The following is a 25173-nucleotide window of genomic DNA, read 5'->3' as shown; positions in this document are numbered from 1 at the left end:
AAGGTTTAACTGTATTTTTAATCCTGTTTTAACTGGCAGGTCTTGTGCCCCCAAAAGGAAAGAGGAAAGGAAGATACCATCTTTGGCAACCCCAGACCACGTCCTCCCAAGAGGAATTCTAGCAGACTTAGCGCAAATGCAAGTATTGCCTACTTGTGAGTGACTCAAAGGCCATCTCCAGGTGGTTTCCTGAAGCCAAAAATAACTTAATTTTTGTATTATAAGCAAAGCATTTCTGAGACTAAAATAATAACATTAACAATTAAAAAGTAAGCAACCAGTTGTGGCCATGGTGACAATAGGTTCAGCATGGTAATGCCAGTGGAAGAGCTCGGGGATCCACTCCAGCCCACGAACAGCAACCTGAAGCCAAATTCGCTTTTGGTTTGTGATCATATTTCAATTTGGGCCTCTACGGCTCTAGAAAAATTGAAACTCCTTTGTGGAGAAAACAAAATTTTCAAACCCATCAAATCTAGAAATTTATGCATAGGTTATTTTGGACATGATGTATTTCAAGGAGAACAAGCTAGAAGACGATTTTCCTGAAGACTCTTCTTCACAGAAAGTAGAAGAACTGATCAGTTTTCTTTCAGAACCAGCAGGTTTAGAGAAAATAATAAGCACCTAAACATTGCAGCCTGCTTTGAGTCGAGCTACTAGAATGTCTCTTTTGGAGATCCTGCTCTATATGGATTGTTATTCTCTGGCCCAGAAGAGACAGCAGCTTATGAGAAAATCTAGATTGCTTAAAAAGCACCTTGCTGATGGAGCCACTTACTTGCTATAGATGCTAAATCACTGAAGTCCTATCCAGTTAAATGAAGGAGTTTCGAAGACCTAGAAACAGCTAAATTACTGAGTGAAGGAATATTTAGAGACATTCATTTGCTCACTATGATGTACAGAGCAGAAAGGAGCAACAACTGGAGACTGAAGTATTAGGCAGATCAGCAGCCAAAAAATCATGAAGTAAAAACGGACGTTTCTGGCGCAAGCTGCACTACACACAAAGAACTCTCGGACTTCCAAGAAGCAGGAGAAAAAAATTTGAAAAAGTATGGATCTGTATGGAAAAGAACCCTGAAAGAGCAAGAATGCAATACAAAATTGCAAAACAAATTTTAAACTTCTTTCAACATTGTCATGAATGGTAAGTTCATCTAGTCCTTTTCCAACAGACAAAAACAAACTAAAAACCATGAAACGGAAAAGTTCTAGAAAAAAAGACATTTTGATCCTGAATTTGAGAACATTATATTACATAAAGATGTCCTGTTTCGTTACCCTTTTTAAAGAGCCATCACCGTTTTTATTATATGTTCTTAAACTTGTGAAGGAATGATTCTTTAATGTTTAAAATGGCATGTGTTTTCTAATTCACCCTGAGCTATAAATATCCTACAAATAATAATGAGGAACCAAATTTAACTTTAAGAAGATTTTCTTCTATTAGATTCTTTGTAATCTCCCTATATTGAAGTTCACCATGCTCTAGAGATTAAAATCATCACCTCATGGCTTTGAATTATACTGTGGATATAAAAATAGGCAAAATGAAAAGTTATGACTAATACTCAGATTCCATTTCTAAATTAAGATTAAAATCATCACCTCATTGCTTTGAATATATACTGTGGATATAAAAATAGGCAAAATGAAAAATTATGACTAATACTCAGATTCTATTTCTAAATTGTGATAAATAACGGATATTGCAAGGATCAGGGGTATTTATTTTGCCACAAACTGCTAATATTAAAATTTTACTCTATAAGGCATTTGGTAAAAAATTCAAAATTATTTTCCTGTTTCATTTAAAAGAAAATGCATGGTTAATCTATTGTTTAGTGAAGATAAAACCAAGTTAGGTTAGTCCACCACTAGCTCATATGCCCTCAGGGTACATCTTTTCATACTGTAATGAAATTTTAATATATATATATTTTTTGCCTTTTAATAGTAGGGTGAGTTTCCTGGCAACATGAGACAGAACTCCCAGGATTCACCAGGAGCTGGCATCAAGGGATTGAGAAAGCCTTTTTGACCAAAAGGGAGAAGAAAGAAATGAGACAAAATGAAGTTTCAGTGGCTGAGATTTCAAATAGAGTCGAGAGGTTATCCTGGAGGTTATTATTATGCATTATACAGATACCCATTTTTAGTTTATGGTGTATTGGAGTGGCTGGAGGGAAGTACCTGAAACTGTTGAACTGTGTTCCAGTAGCCTAGATTCTTGAAGACAATTGTATAATGATATAGCTTTTACAACATGACTGTGTGACTGTGAAAACATTGTGTCTGACGCTACTTTTATCCAGGGCGTGGACAGATGAGTTAAAAAAATATATGAATAAAAAAGTAAATAAATAATAGGGGGGATAAGGGGTAAAATAAATTGGGTAGATGGAAATACTAGTGGTCGATGAGAGGGAGGGGTAAGGGGTATAGGATATATGAGTTTTTTCTATTTTCTTTTTATTCCTTTTTCTGGACTGATGCAAATGTTCTAAAAATGATCATGATAATGAACACACAACTACGTGATGGCATTGTGAGCCATTGATTGCACACCATGTACGGACTGTATTGAGTGTCAAGACTTGTCAATAAAAATATTTAAAAAAAAAAATAGTAGGGTGAGCAGTAAAGGCCATAGAGCCTAACTTGATATCTTGCTCAGTCTTTCTGTGTACCTCAACTCCCACTGTCATCTTGAGGACATGATCTGTCTGTTGCCTTCTCTGCAAAGTTCCACAACTTCTGCACCAGTAACTATCACTTTCCAGCAATTTATTCCCATGTCCACACCTTGAATGCCACCATCCTGAGTTTGTTCTTCTGAAATCTTAATTGCCAGCATCCCATCAACCAATGATAATTCTCATCTTTCCTGCTCTTTGACCTCCTTATTTTTATTGATTTTTTTCTTTCTCCTTTATTTCCATTTTACACTGTCTTTAGCTTCCTACAGCCTCCTTTTGTTGACTACCCTTCTTTCTCCCAAACTATCAGCTCCTTCCAGGTTTTCTTCCTTCCCCACCCCACCTTAGCCCTATGCGGCACTCACTTGTCAGTGCCATCCAAGCCTTCTTTCCCTTGTTCTGTAGACAATGATTTTGCAAGTACCCTACACTAGCATAATCCTACCATCCATGTTTTCTGGGATGCTGAGTGTTGCTTGAGTATATGTTGCCCTTCCACTTTAGAAGGACCCTCAGTGGAAGCCTTTTGTTGGTAGTATGGGCTCTTCAACTTCTCCCAGTGTTCTTAATCTAAACCTCATCACTTTTCTCAGACCTTGTGTCCCCTCCCCCAATGTACGGTCCTTTGTCTTATCACAGAGAAAATTGAGACTATGACTTGTCAACTTCTGCTACCAGCTTTTTCTCTTTTTAGGGGAAAAGAGTGAACCTGCTTCCCACTGAAGACTGATCTCCATCTGTGCTACAGATTTTACCTCTGCTGCCACCCTCATGTCCCTTGTGGCTTCTGTTTTCTGTCTACACTTTAGATATTGCCCTTTCCTAGAGTTCTGACCTTTTTCTCTTTCTTCACCCCTTTCCTTTTTCTTTTTACTTATTCTAAATACCCTTCTTATGCAATGTTATTCCTAGCCATGGTTCCACCCACCCCTTAAAACATTGGGCTGACTCCCAAACCTGTTATTTGAAGCACAACTTCTCTCTTAATCTCTAAACCTCATTTCTAACTGCCTATATCTTCACTTAAACAGACATCTCATTGTAATTTTAAATTTCAGTATGTCCTAACAGCTCATCGTCTCTCACATAAAACATTTTCTGCTTCTTGTTTTCTCTTTTGAATCTTCCACAGAGCAGGGCACAATAGAGTCTTATAATCTGGTTCTCACCTACCTTTCTACCCCCATGGTTGCAGTAATCTTATGTTCTAATCCAGCGTTCCTCAAACTTTTAAAATCCATGCTCCATTTTCATGAACATAAAAATTCTGATAAACCTCTTGGGACAAGAGGAAAAGCTCCCCATTCCTGCCCCATCCCCTCACTTATCTTATACAGCTAAGATTTTTATTTAACGTAGCTCTTTAGCTGGTCTTTTGTGCTTTCTAAATATAAAAATTTTAATATGGTTTTTAAAACTGCAGGCTACACTCTCCTCCATGCTCTTTGGAGCATCACAATTAATCTCAAGTATTTCCAATTCCTTCCCCAAATATGCTTTGTGTTCTCATGTGTTCTCATCCCTCAATACCCTAGCAGATTTAATTACTTCTCCATGGAGTGATTTATTTTTCTTTTTTTGCACTTTTTTTTGTAGTCAAGTGAGTACCGACTACCCTTTAAGAATCTGTTCCCATGAGATTGGGTCCAAAAGGGTTTTCTACTATTTTCAGTCAAATTAGATGATACTTTGCTTCTGCTCCCTTAATCCTCCCCTCCCATGCTATATTGCTTACATTTGCTTTGTAATTATTTTCCTTCCTAATTTGTGAACTCCATATTTTTAAAAATTCATCTTTATTTTATCCACAGAGCTTAACATAGGCCATAATGCCTAGAAGGCACTTAGAAATGTTTTTTTGAATTAATAAGAAGCATGATCTAAGTGCCAAAGCTGCACAACAGGGTTGTGGCTATTGGATTCCCAACTGGCATGCCTGCTATACCAGCAGCTGACAAGGCAAATAGGGGTCTGTGCAGTCTCAGTTGTGAAAGTATTATTTAAACTCCAAGTCTAAGAAAGCAATAAAACTTTCTCTTCTGAAGCTGGGGGCTTCCACTTTGCCTTGATAACCCCTTGGGAACCAGTCGGGTCTCTGAATGGTTGGCACAATCACGAGGGTATTACCAGGTGTTTGTTGTCAACTTTTTCATCCCTCACACAACTGGAGAATAATTTGTAGACCATTACAGTCTACAATGCTTTTTGCTCTGGCATATTATAAAACAGTGAACTAAAAACACATTTTTTAATATGTGTTAAAAGCCAGTTAAGGGCAGGCCATGGTGGCTCAGTGGCAGAGTTCTCGCTTGCCATACCAGAGACCCAGGTTCTATTCCCAGTGCTTGCCCACGCAAATAAAAATCTAGTTAAGTGCATGTTGTTTCATTTAGAATGAATTTAGCTCAAGACAGCAAATACTTCTTGTAAGGAAAGTCCTACAATTTATTCATTCAACAGCTATTTGTTGTGTGTCTACTGCTAGATTTTGTCACAGGCACTGAGGATGAAGTTTTGCAAAACAACCCCCTTTTGGAGCTTGTAAACTAATGGAGGAAGTTAGACAGTAAGCATTTAAGAAATAAATGGTTAGTGTTCAAGCAATGAGTGCTATGAAGAAGAATAAAGCAAGGTGAGGTGCTGGCGTGATGCTGAGGCGGGGTTCTATTTTTTTTAGGATGGTTGGGAAGACACCTCTGAGCACCTCCTTGTGGCTTTAACTCAACCAGCTTAAGCAAAATGCCTTGCATGTTCAGTACATTCATAAAATTTTTCTTTTCTGATACTGAATTAAAGAATGAGTCACTACTTACACTGACTGTCTCATTTTGTTTACCATTGAAAGGTTTCTCTCCAATGTGGCCTTACTAATGGATGAGCCATATCTAAAGGCCTTGTTGTATTTGTTACACTTGGGCTTCTCTGCAGTTTCCATATTCTGATGGTTACTAAAATTTAAAACTCTGTTAAAGGACTTTTCGCAGTCCATAAATCTGTATATTCTTTCTGAGTATGAATTTTCTAATGTTAAATAGGCTTTGGGGCTTAAAGGTCTGTTCACTTTATTGCATTTATAGAGTTTCTAGGGATTGTGAATTGTTTGAGGCTTAGTAAGGTACAGACCATGACTAAAAGCTTTTCCTTATTCCTTTGCATGCAGGAGAGTGAGATGAGAACCCATGGCTAAAAACGCAATAAAATTATGCTCCTCGCTTTATAGTCCACTACAAATTCTCTGGTGTTCATTACAATGTGAGCTGCATAGAAAAGCTTTCCAAGATTCATTTTAATGGCATTAAAAAACCAGAGCCCCTTGACACGATATCCTTGGATTGCTTTTCACTTTTTTTCCATGAATTTCCAGGACTCCTTTCCTGGCTCTAATAAGGATATTCCCTTTGACACAGAATCTAGGGTTCTCTAGTTATCCAGTATCACTTCCTCCTTCCTGAATTATTTTTAACACAGTTCTATGGAAGTATTGCATTTATTCCCCCTGGTATTGTTTGCTGTTGCTGTTTTTTTTTTTTTCTTTTTTCTAGAGAAAATTCCCAAGTAAAATGTTTTGGAGCATATAAATATATATATTTTTAATAAAATCATATTACTGTAAAAATAATAAAGTAAGCTATCCCCATTTGGAAATCCAGCCCCCCAAAATACAAACCCTAGTTTTCAAAACCTATACAAAGTAGAAAAATTGGAATGAGAAAAAAAATAAGTTGAGATGTCCTGATTAAAACTGCTATAGTGTGTATATCAGAAACACAAAATAAACAAAAACCCTATTGCTTGCAAGAAAAGCTGATAACACCTGGAATCTAGCACTATAATTTATCATTTATTAACACTGTAAAGAGTTAACAAAAAAAAAAAAGAATGGACGCCATCTAAATGGGTTCAAGCTGTAAACATAAATCACCCTTGGAAAATGCAATAGTAATGAGGCAGGCTGGAACAGGGAGAGAGAGGAGTGAGGGAAAAGTAAAAAATGATAAAGAGCCCTTGAGCAAGGATGGTCAATTAAGGTCAGACGGCCCCTGCCCTGCACAGACACCCTGCCTGGGGGCTTCCCGCTTACAGGGAACATCCAGCAGCAGCTAACCCATCTGGAGCCAAAGAACCCCCCTGAGTGAGTCATTTACAGAGAATGGTGGAGCCAACCAACCTACCCACCCAAATGCACTGTCTACCACTGGTTACTGCCCTGGAGAGGAGGTGTGCTGGTCTGAATCTGTGGTGGACCCCAGAAAAGCCATGCCTGCTGATCTTCATTCAATATTGCTGGGTGGGAGTATTTTGACTGTTTCTATGAAGATGTGACCCACCCAATTGTGGGTGGTAACTTTTGCTTAGATGATTTCCATGGAGGTGTGTCTCCACCCACTGAAGGTGGAGTTGCTTGCTGGAATCCTTTAAAAGAGGAAACATTTTGGAAAGAGTCCCTTTTGGTAGAGCCACATGAAAGCCAGCAGATGCCACCATGTTCGCCATGTGCCCTTCCAGCTGAGAGAAAAACGTTGAACATCGTTGGCCTTCTTGAACCAAGGTATCTTTCCCCAGATGCCTTTGATTTAACATTTCTATAGCTTGTTTTAATTGGACATTTTCTCGGCCTTAGAACTCTAAACTAGCAACTTACTAAATTCCCCTTGTTAAAAGCCATTCCGTTTCTGGTATATTGCATTCCGGCAGCTAGCAAACTAGAATAGGAGGGAAAGTAGGAGAAAAAGCCCCCATAAGGAAAGGGAAGGGAGAGCAAGTATAGTTAATCTATAAAAGCAAATGACCCCACATTGCCAGGACCCCTCACCTTTCTCATCTCTGTCTTTGGAGAGGGCCGACATGTCCTAATACATTTTCTGCCTGCTTACCCTATGCTGCGCTGTGCCCTTGAATTCTTTCTTGCAGCATAGCCAAGAACCCAGAAAGATGACTCTGGCAACAGAAACATCTAGAACGATCACACCAAGAAATTAACAGCAGAATCCTCTGTGGAAGGAAGGAGTGTGGAGGGTGTGGGGGAAGGGACATTTTAAAGAAAACTTTCACTTTTTACTCTATTTTCATACACTTAGAACCCGCTTTAATAAAGCTGTACCTGAAGAACTTATGTAATTTTAATTAACGAGAAACAAGCAAGCACGCACAGGTTTACAAATGATGCACTCATTAGGAAATTCAGTTTTATAATAACCTTGTTGTAACTACGAAATTAGGATATAAGGGATGATTTTGATTATTGAATCATTATATATATATTTGTCCTTTCTGGGATATTGGAGTAGACAAGGGAATACCTGAAATCCCTAAATTATACTTCAGTTGCCCTGATATCTGAAATGATGTAAAAGCCCTTATCTTGTGTCTTTGTGACTATAAGAACTGTTACTCCCTTTATCTGGTCATTTTCTTGTAGGGCAAAAGCCCTAACGCTAATGAACAATTTGAAGTCAGTCATTAACTAGTTTCAGCCCCAGACATTCATAAATCGTATCAGCTAGACTCTGCTATTAAAAAATAAATTGTTTCCCTTCCTTTGGGCTCACACCTTTAGTATTGAAGTACAGCTCTATCTCCCCTCCTTTCTGATTAAGTTCTCCTATTGAAGTGATAATGATATCACTGTCTCCTTTTCTACTTAGAACTCGCTATTTGAAAATTGAAATAACCTCGTCTTCCTTTGCTAAAATTCTTAAAAACCTTGAACCCCCTAAACTCGGGCAGACAGATTTTGGGCCTGTAGGCCATCTGATCTTCTACTATGTGTCTAGTAATAAACTCTTTCTTTGAAACCCCACAGTCTCAGGAATTGGTTATTGAGAGCTTCAGATGAAATAATCTATGGCCTTTGTCCAGTAACACTGTCAACAACTGAAAAACGAAAGGACTTTTGGGAGGAGGTGGGGGAGGGGCTGGTGGGGCATCACAGCCTGCCCAGGCAGCAGGAGAAAGAGAAATGACAAACAGCCAAGGGAGGAGACCAAGACACAGAGGGGCGCATACAAACCTGCAGCCCCTTGGCCTGGCAGTTAAGAGAGTGATGATCCCAATCACTCAGAAGAAAAAGGAGAGTATTGATGTTCTGGTGTCAGATAAAAAAGTCCATCATTCATGCTGATAATTTTTTAAAGTTTGGAACCAAAAGAACAAACTTCACTTACTTGAAAAATCCATTTCTATAAAACACCAAAAATGTCACTGGCAGAAGAGGGAATGTTTATGTGACTTTATGAAAGAACTTAAAACATTCTGACCCTCGCAAGATATATATTTCTAAAAGGCTATCATAAATTCCGCTGACATGCGTGCAGTTTGTTGGGTGAAATGTGTCAGGTGTAGTTTCAATAATCTAATTTATGATCAAGCACCACGATGAGAAAGTCAATTCCCCAAAAGAGATTTTGACTTATGCTGTTCCCAGCTCCAGGCCTGGAGCTATAGCTGCTAATATATGCTAATGTATACTAATATAGGCTTATTGAATAAATGAAGGAATGTTGAGCTTTTGGCAAGCTGTTTCTTCCCAGAAGGCAAATGGATTTGACCATTGCACTATCACAGGTCAGTGGTAATGGACTTGGTTTGGACCCCTCAGGCAATGACCCAACATTCCCCAACCCCACCCTGCTCCCCAAGGATACACTCAGCCATATATGCTGGGTTGGTACATATACTTGCAGGCATCACTCTTGGGCATCTGAAAAGCAAAATACCCAGCAACTATAATCCAGCACCATTACTTGCCTTATCACGTTTAAACAATTCTCACCACAGCTATCACTTTGCAAACGTTGCTTTCCTACATATCCCTAAGGCAACATTTGCAGACGCTGAGAGATGCTTCCGGGTCCCCTGAGGCTTTGTTTACAATGGGGGTGGCTGATTGGGTCAGAGAGTGCTGAGAGGTAATCAGCACAGCCAACAATCTGGAGAAGGAGTGTTTGGGAGCCAGGGAGTCTGTCAGGACAAACATTAGGAAACAGATACCTTCCAGAACTAAAACCGAGCAACATTTCCCTGCATTAACATTAAAGGCAGGAATCTTGAATGGGGCATGAGATCTTGCTGGTTTGTACAGGTTCATGTGATGCCCGGGTATATCCCAGAGTAATCTGGGCAGAAAATAAAAAAGTATTTGCAAAACCTTTTTGGTGGGGACTGGGGAGAAAGGAGGAGATATTAATCTCCCCTATCTGGGAAATTCCTGATATTTTCACAAGCAGTGGAGACAACCAATTAAATAAGCTGAGTGCTTGATCTTGGGGTCTGCCTCTATGAAACTTATTCCTGCAAAGGATAGGCTAAGCCTACTTATAAGTAACCCTGAGGGTCACTCCCAGAGAACCTCTGTTGTTGCTCAGATGTGACCTCTATCTCTAAGCCAACGCAACAGATGAACTCACTGCCCTTTCCCCCCTATGTGGGACATAACTCCCAAGGGTGTAAATCTCCCTAGCAACATGGGACAGGACTCCTGGGATGAGCTGGGACCCAGCATCACGGGATTGAGTAAGTCTTCTTGACCAAAGGGGGAAGAGAAAAATAAGACAAAGTTTCAGTGGCTGAGAGATTTCAAACAGAGTCAAGAAGTTATCCTAAAGGTTATTCTCATGCATTATATAGATACCCTCTTTTAATTTATCTTGTATTAGAGTGGCTAGAGGGAAGGACCTGAAACTGTAGAGCTGTGTTCCAGTAGCCTTGATTCTTGAAGATGACTCTATAATGATATAGCTCTTACAATATAACCATGTGATTGTGAAAACCTTGTGTCTGATGCTCCTTTATCCAGGGTGTGGACAGATAAGTAAAAAAAATTAGGATAAAAAGAATTTAAGGCAATGCAAATTAAAATGTCCAAGGGCCCAAGAAAAAAATATTCCATGGGGAGGGGGAGAAGATCTGAGAATAAATAAATAAATTCTATGATTGGGTCACAGCAAATACAACGGCATAGAGGGGCGAATTCCACATGGACGTGGCTTTCCGCTTCACCTCACACTGGGGACCGTGCGCCCTCTGAAACCTACGGCGAGGCTGCTTCTTGCTCTTTCAGCTTCTGCTGGTCCCAGCTGGCCCTGGGCATGCGGCTACACCCCTCAACCTCTGCCTTGTTCTGCAGGTGGCTGTCTCCCCTCTGAGCCCCTCCGTGTCCACATTTTCTTCTTATAGGTACATCAGTCATGCTGGATTAGGACCCACCCTACTCCAGTGGGGCTTTATTTTATTGAATTATATCTGCAAAGATTCCCAAATAAGGTCACAGTCACAGGACAAGGGGTTCGGACCTGACTTATTTTTCGGGGGGACACAATTCAACCAAGTCACACCTTGTCTATTTAAGCCATTCTTCAAATGTGAATCCAAAAGAGGGCGTCTTTTATTAAATAATTCTAAGATCCCATAACACCAGCTTGTTATTCAAACCAATTAGAGACAAATGTTGGGTAATGAAGCCTCAAGTCCCGCTCCACAGGCAGAAATACTTTTCACCAGCCCAACATGAAAATGAGAGAGCATGAGCGGGTGCCCCCGCAGGGTAGATGAGCCCCTCAGGTGTACGGCTCGCAGGGAAGACCGAGCTTGCACATCAACAGTCACTGCTTCTCCTAAACTCTCCATTAAACTATGAAATGGGCCTCCCTCGTACAAGACAAACCCTTTCTGGAAAGGTCTCACAGGTTTTGCAGTGATCTCAACCACAAAGCCCAGGAAGGAAACTTCCTCCCAGTAGGGTCTCCCAAGGAATTCAGATTTGTCTACCGTTTATATGATGTAACATCTGTTTTCTTTTAAATACACACACTTAAAAGTCTCCCTGGGGGTACAGGAACATACTCTGTGTATGCCATTGAAGTTAGGGTAGTATCAAAGCAAACGAGATTGTTATAAATTTAGGATGTTAAAGTTAAGGCCCGTGGTAACTACAGAGAAAATATCAGCATATATGCAAACTCACATAGACCAAATTAGAGTTCAGATTACCAGCTGTGGGGGCAGGGATAATGGGGAGTTAACACAAGAGTGTGGGGTTCCTGTTTGGGGTGAAGGAAAGTTCTAGCAATGGAAGACGTGAGGATACTGCAATAGTGTGAAAGTAATTAGTCCCACTGAATGGTGCTTGGAAGGGGTTGGGATGGGAAGATCTATGTTGCATATATGTTTCCACAATTAAAGAAAAGAAAGATAAAGAGATAATGCATTTAATGCAATTATGCATTACATGATATTGGATGGAATCTGAGAATGGAGGAGAAAAGGCTCAAAAGGAATTACTGACACATAAGAAAAAACTGGAATATGGAATGTAAGCCTTATATAAATGTTAAATTTCTTGAACTTGATTACTGTACGTAAGGTAATTGCATAAGTGAATATCCTTGTTTGCAGGGAATGTACATGGAAATATTATGTGTTCAAGAAGTATGTGCAACCTGATCTCAAATGTTTGGAAAACAGATAGGAGTGAGGGAGGGTGAGTTGGGGAGAGGGAGGAGAGAGAACAATATGGCAAAGTGGCAAAATGTTAAAACTGGTGGGTGTGATTCAAAAAACGATCATGGTGATGGATATACAACTATGTGATGATATTGTGAGCCATTGATTGTACACCATACATGGAATGTTTGTATGTTAAGAATGTTTGCATGTTTGTATGTTTTTTATCAATGAAAAAATATTTTAAAAAATAAAATAAAAAGTTGGTGGATCTGGAGGGGGAGGGTATGTTGGAGCTCTCCATATGGAGTGTATTATTTTTTAAGCTATCCTGTAAGCTTGAAATTATGTCAAGTTAAAAGTTTGAAAAAAGCCTCCCAAGATGTGATTTTTTGTCTCTCAAGCCAGCCTGTGCTGTGTTAGGCTGTGGGAAGTTTGGATGGTAAGTTTGCCCTGGTCCACCAGGGTGATGCTGGGGCGTGGTCTCCGGCACGGGGGCCCCCTGGGGTCACCCACTGCAGGTGTGGCCCCAGCCCCGCAGATCAGGCACCCGCCAGCCCAAGGGGCATTTCGTGTGAGCCAGCTCACAGCAATGGAGCCCGCCTCACGCAAATAAACATCCCCCAGGCCAGACACGAGCTGGGCAGTGGGGAGATGCCGACAACCAACCACAACAGGTGCAAACCCCGTCAGCCTGAATAAGTGCAACCCCTGCCAGCCTGAACAGGTGCAATCCCTGCCAGCCTACTTTTCCACGAGCGGCCCCTGGGCCCACCAGGCTCTCTGCAGTGGGTGTCTGGGGTTTACTATGGAAAAATTCAGCTATAGAGGCAAATTAGAAGGCAAGTAATATAACCATCAGCTACACTAACAACGGCTGCTATTTGGTCATAATTGCTTCAACTTTTTCTTTAAAAAAACAACATTCCAGAAAGATTTGAACGTCCCTTTTGTACTCTCCCCCCGCCTTGCTCCTACCTCCCCAGCGATAGCCACTATTATGTGTGAGGTATAGCCTTCATGATGTTTTGGGGTTTTACTGCATCTGCATGTCTCCATAAACAATGCATTAAAGATAGTGTGTCATTTTGAATTTCAAATTTTTTACCAAAAATGGTAAAAATGTGTCTATTTTTATTTTATAAAAATATTTATCCATTCCTCTAAACTTACAGTGAAGTTACTTTCAAGCATCCCTATTGTAAACACGGAGCAGCACAGAAATGGAAACGCTGATTTGTGTGTCCTGATGCATCTCTGCAAGAGGTCTCCTGGTGTTCGCATCTGGGAGGCAGGGTTTTGGAACCAGGTCACTGGTCCCCTTGTGGTGGGGATGTTCTCTGCATTCTGGATTGTTCCGCAGCCTCCCTGGCCTCTACCTGCTAAATGCCGAAGCATCCCCATCTCCCCTGTGTGACATCCAAAAATGTCTCCAGGCATCATCACATATCCCCTGGGGGATGAAACTGCCCCCGGGTGAGAACCACTGCTCTAAGTGGACTAACTGGAGGTGGAACATGTGCCAAAATGCTCTCCCAGGTGGCTGCAACAACTTAAAACTCCACCACAGTGCACGAAAGGGACCATTTCTCTTTGTTCTCCCCAATACGTGATATTGTAAGACCTGGTGCCTTGGAGTTACATACCCCAGAAAAGTATGTTCTCAATCCACTGCAGTGAGTGTGGGCCCATATAAACAAGACCTCCTGAGGAGGTTACTTGAGTTAAGGTGTGGCCCAACTGGACCAGGTGGGCTTTAACCCCAGTTACAGGAATCCGTCATAAACAGCGAAAGACAGGCTGAGAAAAAGCCACAGGAATCAAGACCTTCTGCATTGCCACCTCATGCCCATCCAAGGACCCAACCATGCCTTGGCAGTCAAGTCCTTAGGACACCGTCTTGTAGAAAAGCCTGGTCTCCCCAATGCCTCACCTCAAAACCAGGAGCCAATAAATATTCATTGCTTAAAATAATGTGCCCAAAATATTGCATACCCATTTTATGGTATTTGTTTTAGCAGCTAGGAATCTAAAACAGAAGACTTAATTTTTGCCAATCTGACTCTTATAGAGTGTTACTGTACTAACTTGCATTTCCCTGATTGCTAATGAAATTGTGCACCTTTTAATGTCCATCCGGACTTCTTCTTCTGTGAAGGATTAGTTTATATCATTTGCCCATTCTCTATAGACTTGCCTTTCTCCTTATGGATCAGCTTTGAGTTCTTCATATATTCCAGACCAACGCTATCCAATAGAAATGTAATAGGAACCACAAATATTAGCTACATATGTAATTTTAAATTTCCTAGTAACTGTATTAAGAAAAGGTGGCATTTTTTATCCTGGAGGTTGTTCTTACGCATTAAATAGATATTACCTTTTTAGTTAAGGTGTAATGGAGAGGCTGGAGGGAATTGCCTGAAAATGTAGAGCTGTGTTCCAGTAGCCATGTTTCTTGACAATGATTGTATAATGATAAAGCTTTTGCAGTGTGACTGTGTGATTGTGAAGACCTTGTGTCTAATGATCCTTTTATCTACCTTTTCAAGAGATGAGTAAAACATACGGAACAAAAATAAATAATAGGGGGAACAAATGTTAAAATAAAGTTAGATTGAAATGCTAGTGATCAACGAAAGGGAGGGGGAAGGGGCATGATATGTATGAATTTTTTTCTGTTCTCTTTTTATTTCTTTTTCTGAATTGATATAAATGATCTAAGAAATGATCACAATGATGAATATGTAACTATATGGTGATATTGTGAATTAATGATTTTATATGTAGAATGGAATGATCATATGGTAAGAATGTTCGTGTTTGCTATATTTAAAAAAAATTTTTAATTAATTAAAAAAGAAAAGGTGGTGTTTTAATAACATATTTTATTTAAGCCAATGTACCCCAAATATTGCAATTTCAACATTTAATCAATATGAAAAATTTTAATGAGATATTTTATACTCGCTTTTGTACTAAATCTTTGAAATTCAGGGTGTACTTTATACTTAGCACACATCTCAATTCACTTTAGCCACATTTCAAGTGCTCAAGAGACTCAAAAGGCTAGTGGCCGCCCACGCTGGGCAGCACAGCCCTACTCACAGCTGGAACCAAGATGAAGCGAGCAAGGGCTGGTGCCTCCCTAAGTCCCTAAATGCTGCCTCCTAGACACCTGCCTTCCTCATCCTCGTCCCCACCCCACTTTTTCATTTACAGTCAAATTTTACATTTTGATGCAATCAAGTTATTAATCTTTTCCTTTATGGTTATGCTTCTTGTGATTTGTTCAGGAAATCCTCCATATTCAAAGACGGTAAACATGTACCTCTCTATTTTATTCAAAAAGCTTTGAAGTTTGTTTTTTCATGTTGAGCTCTTTAATTCACGTGGATTTCTATTTCTGTGGATGGTATACTACAGAAATCTAATTTGGTTTTTCTCCACATAGTGAGCCCACTTTCCTAGCACAATGTGTGGACACATCCGCTGTCTGCCCCCTGATCTGTAGCATTATATGCTCAAGGACATCCCATTTCCCCTAAACGCAGGAGTGTATTTTGGGGGTTGGGTCCATGGATATAGGGATCCAGCTCAGTCTCAGGACAGCACTTACAACTGCAGTCACACTGTCCTGCAGGAAAGGATCCTTCCTTGTTCTTCCCCTTCAAAATTGCCTTGGTTACTCCTGATTACCAACTCTCATTAAAGATATCAAATTCAGTTCTTAGTCCTACTAGAAGGAGTTGAAGAAAGAAGAATGTGCAAAAGAGCAGACCACAGAGCATGTGAGAACACCCTGAAACACGCTTAAATTGCCAGAAACAGGCATTTTCTGCCTCTCCTAGACAGGGACAGTTGCTCAGAATTATTGACTCAATCATGCCAAGCTATAAATAAAAAAACTCACAAAGTGCCCAGCAGAAAAACAAGTAGTTGAAAGCTCAATATGTTTTGCTGTGTCAATTATTCCTTTAAAAATACCAGTAACAAAATTCTCATTTCTTTCACTTACCCTGTGCACTAGTATTTATAGGACACATACTCGAAGTCTGAGTGACGGTCCACAATGGAGCTGATGAAGGTACACGACAAAACCGAAACAACAAGTACTATTCAGTTTGGGTGGTCATTACAGCTGTCCCCCCATTAGCCATCTCTTTCTGGGTCATGGTAGAATATCATTCCCCCTGCCCTTTCTGAAGCCAATGCTTTTAATTCATGTTTGAGGAACCACCAAACTTTCCCACAGCAGCTGACCCTATTTCCTACAGCAGCTGTGCCATTTTACATCCCCACTGACAACATACAAGGGTTCCAATACCTCTGCAACACATCGACTCTTGTTATTTTCCACTTTTTAAAAAAATAGCCATCCTAGGAGGGTGCAAGGGTAATTCTCGCCTGCCATGTAGAAGACCCAGGTTCGATTCCCAGCCTGTCCTCTTCCTCCAACCCCCCAAAATTCAACAAATGCTGCTTTAATAACAGAATAGTCACATGGAAAAAGAATGAAATGTGACCTCCACCATACAGCACACACACACACACACACACACACACACACATACAAAAAAACAGCTATCCGGGTGGGGGTCTCCTTTGATTTGCATTTCCCTTATGACTAATGATGTTGAGCATCTTTTCATGTGCTTATTGGCCATTTGTACAGCTTCTCTAGAAAAATATCTATTCAAATTCTTTGCCCATTTTTAAAAATTGGATTATTTGCTGTGATAATCTTTTTTTTTCCCCATAGGCAGGCACCAGGAATCGAACCCAGGTCTCCAGCATGGCAGGCAAGAACTCTGCCTGCTGAGCCACTGTGGCCTGCCCTGTGATAATCTTCTTAATTTCTTCCATAGCTTACAAAATAAAGCTATGGAATATGTGGACTGACTCCCTGGCACACACATCTCAAGGTCCCACAAGTCTTGGTTCAAACCGTCTTCCACCCCTCTCCTGGTATTCTTAATGACACAGTCAGTCCACATATTCCAAAGACAGTTTACACATCAGCAAATCTACCCACCCAGAAGCCACTTAATGGCTAGAGATGCCACCATCCAACTTTCTGAACTCTAGCAGGGCACCCTAGGGTTTTTGTAGTTTAGGTTCTCCCAGCACCATCCCTAAGTGCTAATCCTGCTTTGCTTTTTCATGCCCCCAGTGCCCTCTGCCTGAAGTGCCTCTCCCCCTCTCCACAGCTCCAAAGCTCACTCTCCCTGGCACGCACATTTCAAGGTCCCTCACGTCTTAGTTCAAACCCTCTTCCACCCCTCTCTTGGTGTCCTTACTGGACCACCTTGCACATACCTCTCCTCCCTGGATGTCCACTGAGAGAAATTACACTTTTTAACTTTGCTTCCCCAGTGCTCTGCATGCAGAAGACACTCTCCCAGCACTTGTCAAATGCATGAAAACTCCCTGAAGTATGCCAGTACCTCCTACTCACACAGTACTCGACCGAGGTACTGACACACGGCCACGTGAGAGTCTAGCTCTTTATCTCACTTACACCTTCCCATGAGGAAATTACTCGAGGTCCCAGGAAAACCTCAAAGACAGTTAGTTGGCTTTCGGTGTGGCATCACTCTCGCAACCCCGTCAGCCCTGGGGCTGAGGAACATAGATTTGAAAGCAACAGCAAAACGCACACAAAACAAAAGCAAGACCAAGAACTCCGTTTCTAGAAATTTGCTTTAGGGAGGAAAAAAGTGTGTGGAGATCACTGCCCAAGACTCGGAACTGTGAAATCCCAGCAACAATGTGGTTGAATAGCACCACCCAAGGATTATTTAATTTCCCCTATGTTTGACTATATTATTTACTATTAGATTCGAGCTCTGACTTTAGGAAGCTGCAAGCTAATTTGTAGATTTCTGTCTAGGAGGAAAAATAAGCCCAAAGGTTATGGTTTAATTACCTTCGAGGACATTAACCAGGTTTGTAGATAACCTAGTAATCATCTTCTATATTCCTTTTTCCAAAATGCCTTTATAAAAGCCATTTTGTCAGAATCATAAATATAAACTAGCTGCACATCTTACTGGATCCCTCATTAATGAGTTGAATAAAACACTGGCCATATAGTCATTCTAAAAAAAAAAAGTGCCTGGCAACAAGCCAGCAGACGTCGCGCGGTGACTGGCTGGTGAAGCACACAATGGGGCACTAGGTTGCCCCTACAGGAAGAAGGTCAGAATGTCCGCGCTGATAAGGAAAGCTCTTCTTCTTCACCCCAGAATACAGATTAAAAACCCAAAGCCCCCCGGTCAGCAAGGTGTATGAGACCATCTTTTATTGTACAGATTTTTCAAAAACATGCATACGACTCTTGTGCAGCTATGTTCATAAAAGATCTTTATTTTCCTGAAAGGAGGCTTAAAAAATTTAACTGGCCACCTTCAAGTACTGTGAGGGAAGAGACTTCCCTCTTATATATTTTATTATATATTTATAATATATATTATACATATATATATTTTATATATTTCGGGTCAGTTTCAATGTTTTTTCAGACACTAACTTTCTTTTTTTGTAATTTTACAAAATTACAAAATTTTGTAGTGGCTGTGGGATTATAGGCGTGATTCTTATTTTTATTTGTGCTTCTCTGCTTCTAAAGAGATGCCTAGTACATTTTTAAATGATGAAATAAAACAAACATTAACACAAATAAATGAATATGTAAAATATACCAAGAGATCTCTCTGCAAAGCGGGACTCACCTGGCATCAGGCCTTTGAATTAGGATTCATAAACTCTCAGGTTGTAATTCAAAACCACTTCCTTTGAGACAACATTTTGCGCACAATGAGAATGTCATTTTCACTGCAAACCTGTGGTTTGGATTCGCGGCGTCTTAGCCCCCTCAGCCCTGCGTGCCTCACGTGCACAGCACACACACGCGGATGTGTAGGGACTCCGCCACCCACACAGGTCTGCCAGGCACTCTGACATCTGTGCACTATGCTCATGATGAATGAAGACCTGTACAACATTTTTCAACCAGTTGTGGTTAATTTTTGCATATAATCACAAATACTAGTTCAAGTAATGTAAAGCATGGTATGATTTAGTACAATCCAGTGGAGAAGAAACAACAACTGGGGCTACTTATTCCTCCCAAACAACCTGATTTACTGCGTTCAGACTGGTTGAGGCGCCACAGTGGCCATGCCAAGTGGGGTCCCAGAATCACAACCATCGACATCACCTGGGAGCTTGCTAGGGAACTCTGAGTCTCCAGCTGGGGCCGCACCTGCCAGATCTGAATGTGCATTTTAACAAAACCCCGGGCAGCCTGTCTGGAGCAAAGTTTGAGACTGTTCTAGTTTGCTAGCTGCTGAATGCAATCTACTAGAAATGGAGCAGCTTTTAAAAAAGAGGAAATTATTATGTTGCAAATTTTGCAAATTTATAGTTCGGAGGCTGTGAGAATGCCCAAATTAAAGCAAATCTATAAAAATGTCCAGATTAAGTAACCAACAAGAGGTTACCGTCACTCAAGAAAGGCCGATGAAGTCCAAGGTTTCTCTCTCAACTGGAAAGGCACATGGTGAACATGGTGATGTCCTCTAGCTTTCTCTCCAGGCTTCTTGTTTCATGAAGCTCGCCTGGGGGCATTTTCCTTCTTCATCTCCAAAAGTCTCAGGCTGCACGGGCTCTCGTGGATCTGTTGCAGCTCTCTCCAAAATGCTTCCTCTTTAAAGGATCCCAGTAAACTGATCAAGACCCATCTGGAATGGGTGGACTCACATCCCCCTCTAGTCAAAGGTTAATACCCACAATTGAGTGAACCATATCTCTGTGGAGATAATCTAATCAAATTTCCAGCCTACAGTGCTGAATAGGGATTAAAAGAAAAGCCTGCCTCCACTAGAAGGATTAGGATTAAACATGGCTTTTCTAGGGTACCTAATCCTTTCAAGCCGGCACAGAGGCGCTCTGACCCAGGTTCTCAGGAATGACAGTCAACACTGCCCATTACCAGTGGGGGCAGACATCTCAGGGCAAGGCTGCTCTTCTTACTAATTTTCATTTTGGCTGGATTTTCTTTTAATGGGGAGGGGCATCAATTTTTCTCATCATGCCCCATCTCTGTCATACGTGGACCCAAACAAATTCTTATCTAATCCCAGCCCCCGCCATGCCTACAACACCCATTCAAATGCCTCCTAATAGGTCTTGCCTCCCACCCGGGCCCTGTGAGTTATCCTTGGTGCCCCCAGGACAAATGGCAACTCCTCAATTTAGGCTGGAATGGAGCAGACACAGGGAGAAGGTGCAATCACAGGATTTTGTGGTTTGTATTTTGCCCTACAGTTTTAGGAATATTAGTCCTACAGTGTGTGTCATGAAATAGGCAAATCCAATGGAAGGCGTGCCCCATAGGCTGGAGGGTAACACTGCTTTCACAATGCTTGCTTTATCAACCTCTGAGCATTGGTTCACACATCCAACAAGCCTGTACTGATGACTCAGCCATGCTGGATTTGGCTGTTAAGAATCTGCATCTGTCAAGTTATCCAGAGAAGCAGAACCAATTGGATATATAAATAGATAGAGACACACAGAGATATTTATTATAAGGAATTGGTGTACACACCATGGGGACTGTCCAGTTTGAACACTGTAGCTAAAAACTCCAAAAAACATAATTCTGAAGTCGAGTCTGAATTCCCAAGGGAAGATAACTGGTTGGAATTGAAGCAGAAATTCTTCCTTGTGATTTCTGAAATTCTCAGTTCTGGCTTTTAAGACCTTCAAGTGATTGGATGAAGAGACTCCCCACACTGCTGAGGGCAATCTCCTTTGCTCATTGTAGATGCAATCAACTGTAGATGCAATCAACAAATTATAGATGCAAACCCATTTTCACAATCAGTAACAATCAGACCTGTGTTTGCTTGGCCAAACAACTGGACATCGTAACTTAGCCAAGTTGATGTAACCAAACATTACAAATACAAAGAGGAACTCTGAAATGAGAAGAGTCCTCCCCCTTCAGGAAGTTCAGTCTGGGGACAGAGACAGAAAGGTAAACAAATTATGACCAGGTCTGAGCTGAGCCCCAGGGAACCATGGGAGGATGGAGAACTGGAAACTGGTCCAGGCCTGGGCAGGAGCTGGCACTGACCAAGGCTGAGCTTTATTAGCCAAGAAGGGAAGCCCCACAGGGCCAGAAAGAGCAGGACAGAGTTCCAGGCAGCAAACAAACATGGACACAGGCTCAGAATTCCCGAAGTTACAAGCTGGTCCACATGGCTGTGCTCAGGAGACAGGGAGGGGCATGACAGGTTTCCATGGAGGGTGAAGGCATCTGACATTCATCCAGAGCTGGTGGAGAGCCACTGAAGCATCTCACAGACGCACATGGTGGCATGGTCAGACAGCTTCTAAGCACTGGCTACCCAATGGGAGGTGGGCTGGAAGAAGACAGCCTGGCCATTTTCCTCATTCTACTTTCAACACAAACTTTTAAAATGTGCCTTTCTTTTCTTGCTTTCTTGTTTCTCTCTCTCTCTCTCTCCTTTTTTCCAACTGATTGGGCAACTCATTGTGATTTCACATGCGCGGCAGCTGACGGCTGTCAGCCTAATGCGGAACTGTGGAGGGGGCGTGGGGCATGACGTTCCAGCTTTGGGATTCTGGTCTTCGGGTGTTTGTTAACTTGATTTTTTTAATGTTAAAATTTAAATTTAATCCTTTTCCAAATGCGAAGATGCGCAATATCATTAGTCATCAGGGAAATCAATGCAAGCAGATGCACAGTGACACACCGTCACGCACCCACGAGGATGGCTGAAATTAAAAAGACCGACAAAGCCAAAAGCTGGTGAGGGTGTGAGGCAAAGGAACTTTCATGCGGCGCTGGTGAGAGTAGAAAATGGAATGACCACTTTGCAAAACGAGCAGCATCTAACTCATGGTCCAGTAGCTCCATTCCCAGGTATACCCACAAGAAAAACGAGAGTCCGTGTTCACAGACAGATGTTTACAAGAATGTTTGGCAGCTTTTTTCATACCAGCTCCAAATTGAAAACAACCCAAATATTGAGCATCAAGAGAGCGAATAAGCAACCTGTGCTATGCTCAAACTTTGGACTACTGCTCGGCGCAGAGGGCAGTATAGATGGCTCTCAAGAACAGTGAGTGAAAAAAGGCAGACACTAAGTCCATGCTGTCTGATTCCATTTAAGGACATCCAAGGGCAGGCGATATTAACCTAGAGTGACAGAAGTCACAGCAGGAGAGGGGGGAATTACTGGAAAAGAGCCCAAGAGAACTTTCTGCAATAAAGGAAATACCCTTTCTCTTTTTAGATGATGTTTACATATTTGTTTGTTCCTATTATTTTGGTTTTTTTAGATGATATTTACATTATATATTATTTGTCAAAATTCATTGAGCTGTAATCTCAAGATAGGTGCATTTTACCTGATGTAAACCTCAATGAAGTCATGATCAGATTAAAAAGCCACTCAGTGATGCACACAAGAAGAGGGATAAATGTCAAAACCATCATGTTGAGTGAGAGAAGCCAGACCCCAGCGTGCTGATTGTGTGACTCCACTGACCTTCCCACACAGGGCCAACTAATCCATAATGGCAGGACAGGCTGCTCCGGACAGGGGCTGAGAAGGTGGAGTGAGAGGAAACTCACAGGGGAACGCACACAATGGACAGGGAACTGGGGTGAAGTCACTCTCAGGGTGCTGAGAGAGAACAGCCCCGAGGCTATGCATGCAGGATAGCAGGGGCTGCGGTGTATGAGGGGAGGAAGTGGTTAGCTTCCAACTTGGGCCCCTGAGAAGATACCACAGTCATTCCCCAAGCAAAGAAACACAGCCAAGAAACCCCAACTCCCTTGGTAGACACCTACTGAGATCCAGAAATCCAAAACAGATTAAGAGAAAAAGAAAAACCCACACGGGCCCACAGGTATATTCGGCTTGAATCAGAGGGTCATATTAGAAAGTATAATTCACTTTAAAGAGTGCTGATGCAGACATGAATAGTTATTTTCTCTTTATCTGGCAGGGAACAGTCTGTGTGCTTTATGCCAAGGAGAGACATTTCCCCAGGGACATGCAGGCTTTCTCCCTTCAAACTTTTCATGAGTCAGTTTCACTTTTATCCTGAGTAGCTGAATCCTAAGAAGAGCCTCTGCACTGGCAGGCTTACCCTCTTCCCTCCTGACTCATGCCATCCTTCCTGCTCGGTCATCAAGGAGGCAAAAATGGACAGAGATTTCCAGAGTGACAATGAGCTGGAAGGTGGAGATGAGAGAGGTGCAGGGATGAGCTGCAGGAAGACAGCAGTGCAGCAATGACCTGGCATCTGAACACTCCATTCAGCTCCAGAGGCCTCCCCTCTACCCGCCCTACACCCCAGGAGCATTCCTTCCAGAAACTTCACTCAGGCCTCTGAAACAGCAAAAGAGAGCCCACAACCCCTGCCCTCAGTTACCCAGCAGCCATCAATCCAGCACCGCACCAGCCCCGTGTTCTCGGGGCATCTCCTTCTTCCTGCTCTGGGTGCCAACCTGGGGTGGGTGCCCCACTGGCCTGCAATGGCAACAGAGACCCCATCAGATCCCCATGTCCCAGCTTGGCCACCTGCTCTATACTATTGCTTAAAAATGTCCATCCGCAGCCCTCCCCACTAAGTGGGACAAGCCATTCAGGGTGAAGGTCACCCTGACAACGTGGGGAGTGACTCCGGGGATGAGTCTGGCCCTGGCACCATGGGATTGGCAACTCCTTCCTAACCAAAAGAGGGAAAAGAAGTGTAATAAAATAAGGCATCAGTGGCCAAGAGAGATAAAATAGGGTCAAGAGGTTGTTCTGAGGCTGCTCTTATGCAAGCTTCAATTAGATAGTGCTGATTGCCACAGTTAGTTAAATCCCAACCAACATAGCTCCTGTTGACTCTTGAGAACACCTAGAGCTCAAACTGAGACCCCATAAAGCTTTCATGCACTAGGTTTGCTTTCCTGGAAGATATGTTCCTACAGGGTTCCTAGGCCAGATAAATCCTGAAACCCAGAGGAACCAGCCCCCCAGGATTATGGATAGTCACATCCCTTATCCTTTAGTGTGGACACCTCTCCTCAACATGAAAAAGTCAGAACAGACATTGCCAAAAGATCCCTATAGACTGGGAGAAGGGGGAGGTGTAACAGAGAAAATGGGATTTAACAAACAAGTATGGCTGCTGGATCACTGTATTTATATTCCTTCTAGCCTCCAGTGTTTGGGAGCAGCTAGAAGGAAAAATCTGAGATGGTGGTATGGTAGCCCACGACAAACTCTGGGATCTGTTCTGTAACTACTTTGTTGAAGTGTGCTTTGAAAATTATTGCTTTTTTCTTTCTTTGCTTTGTATATATGTTATATTTTACAATAAAAAAAAGTTTAAAAACAGAATATGTCCTATCTGCAACTCCCTCCTTATCCTCAGCAAGAAAAGCCCAGGTGGGCCCTGCCCACTTCCCACCTACACCCCTGGCCCCCCACTGCTCCCCGCCTTCATCCTGGGCAGAGCTGCTACCCTCCCTCCTCCCCCTTCTTCCTCCCTAGGGGTCCCAGGCCCACCCCTCCCAATGGCATCGCTAATGATGGCCCTCAGTGCCCCGACCTGGGCTGCAGGTCCTGTCGCTGTAGCTGGACCCGCTGCTCTCGTGGCCGGACAGAGCGAGCCCAACACAGTGGGCAACCGAGACCCCACCCATCAGCCCTCCTCCTCCAGCACCAGCCATGCCCACTACACCAGGTCCCCTCCCCCAACAGCAGCCCCCTCCCCCAACAGCAGCCCCCTCCCCCAGTATCAGCCCCCTCCCCCAGCACCAGCCCCCACTTCCCCAGCACCAGCCCCCTCCCCCAGCACCAGCCCCCCATCCCCCAGCATCAGCCCCCCCTTCCCTAGCATCAGCCCCCCTGCCCCACACCTGACCCCTCCAAGCAAGCATAGCCTCTGGCTCCTGGACTCTCCCGGCCGGGCTACTCACCTTTGCTGA

General features: G+C 42.3%; 1 protein-coding gene and 1 pseudogene across 1 annotated transcript in view; one reads left to right on the top strand and one right to left on the bottom strand.

Moving 5' to 3' along the window:
* Positions 1 to 25173, bottom strand: part of ANKRD33B (ankyrin repeat domain 33B) — a 103760-nt gene that overhangs the window by 33995 nt on the left and 44592 nt on the right. The gene's annotated exons all lie outside the window — the stretch shown is intronic.
* Positions 310 to 25173, top strand: LOC143646348 (RAB7A-interacting MON1-CCZ1 complex subunit 1-like; annotated as a pseudogene).

This window comes from Tamandua tetradactyla, chromosome 9, assembly GCF_023851605.1.
Source record: "Tamandua tetradactyla isolate mTamTet1 chromosome 9, mTamTet1.pri, whole genome shotgun sequence".
Classification (NCBI taxonomy): domain Eukaryota; kingdom Metazoa; phylum Chordata; class Mammalia; order Pilosa; family Myrmecophagidae; genus Tamandua; species Tamandua tetradactyla.
Note: the sequence above shows the minus strand (reverse complement) of the source record. Positions and strands in the feature narration are given on the sequence as shown.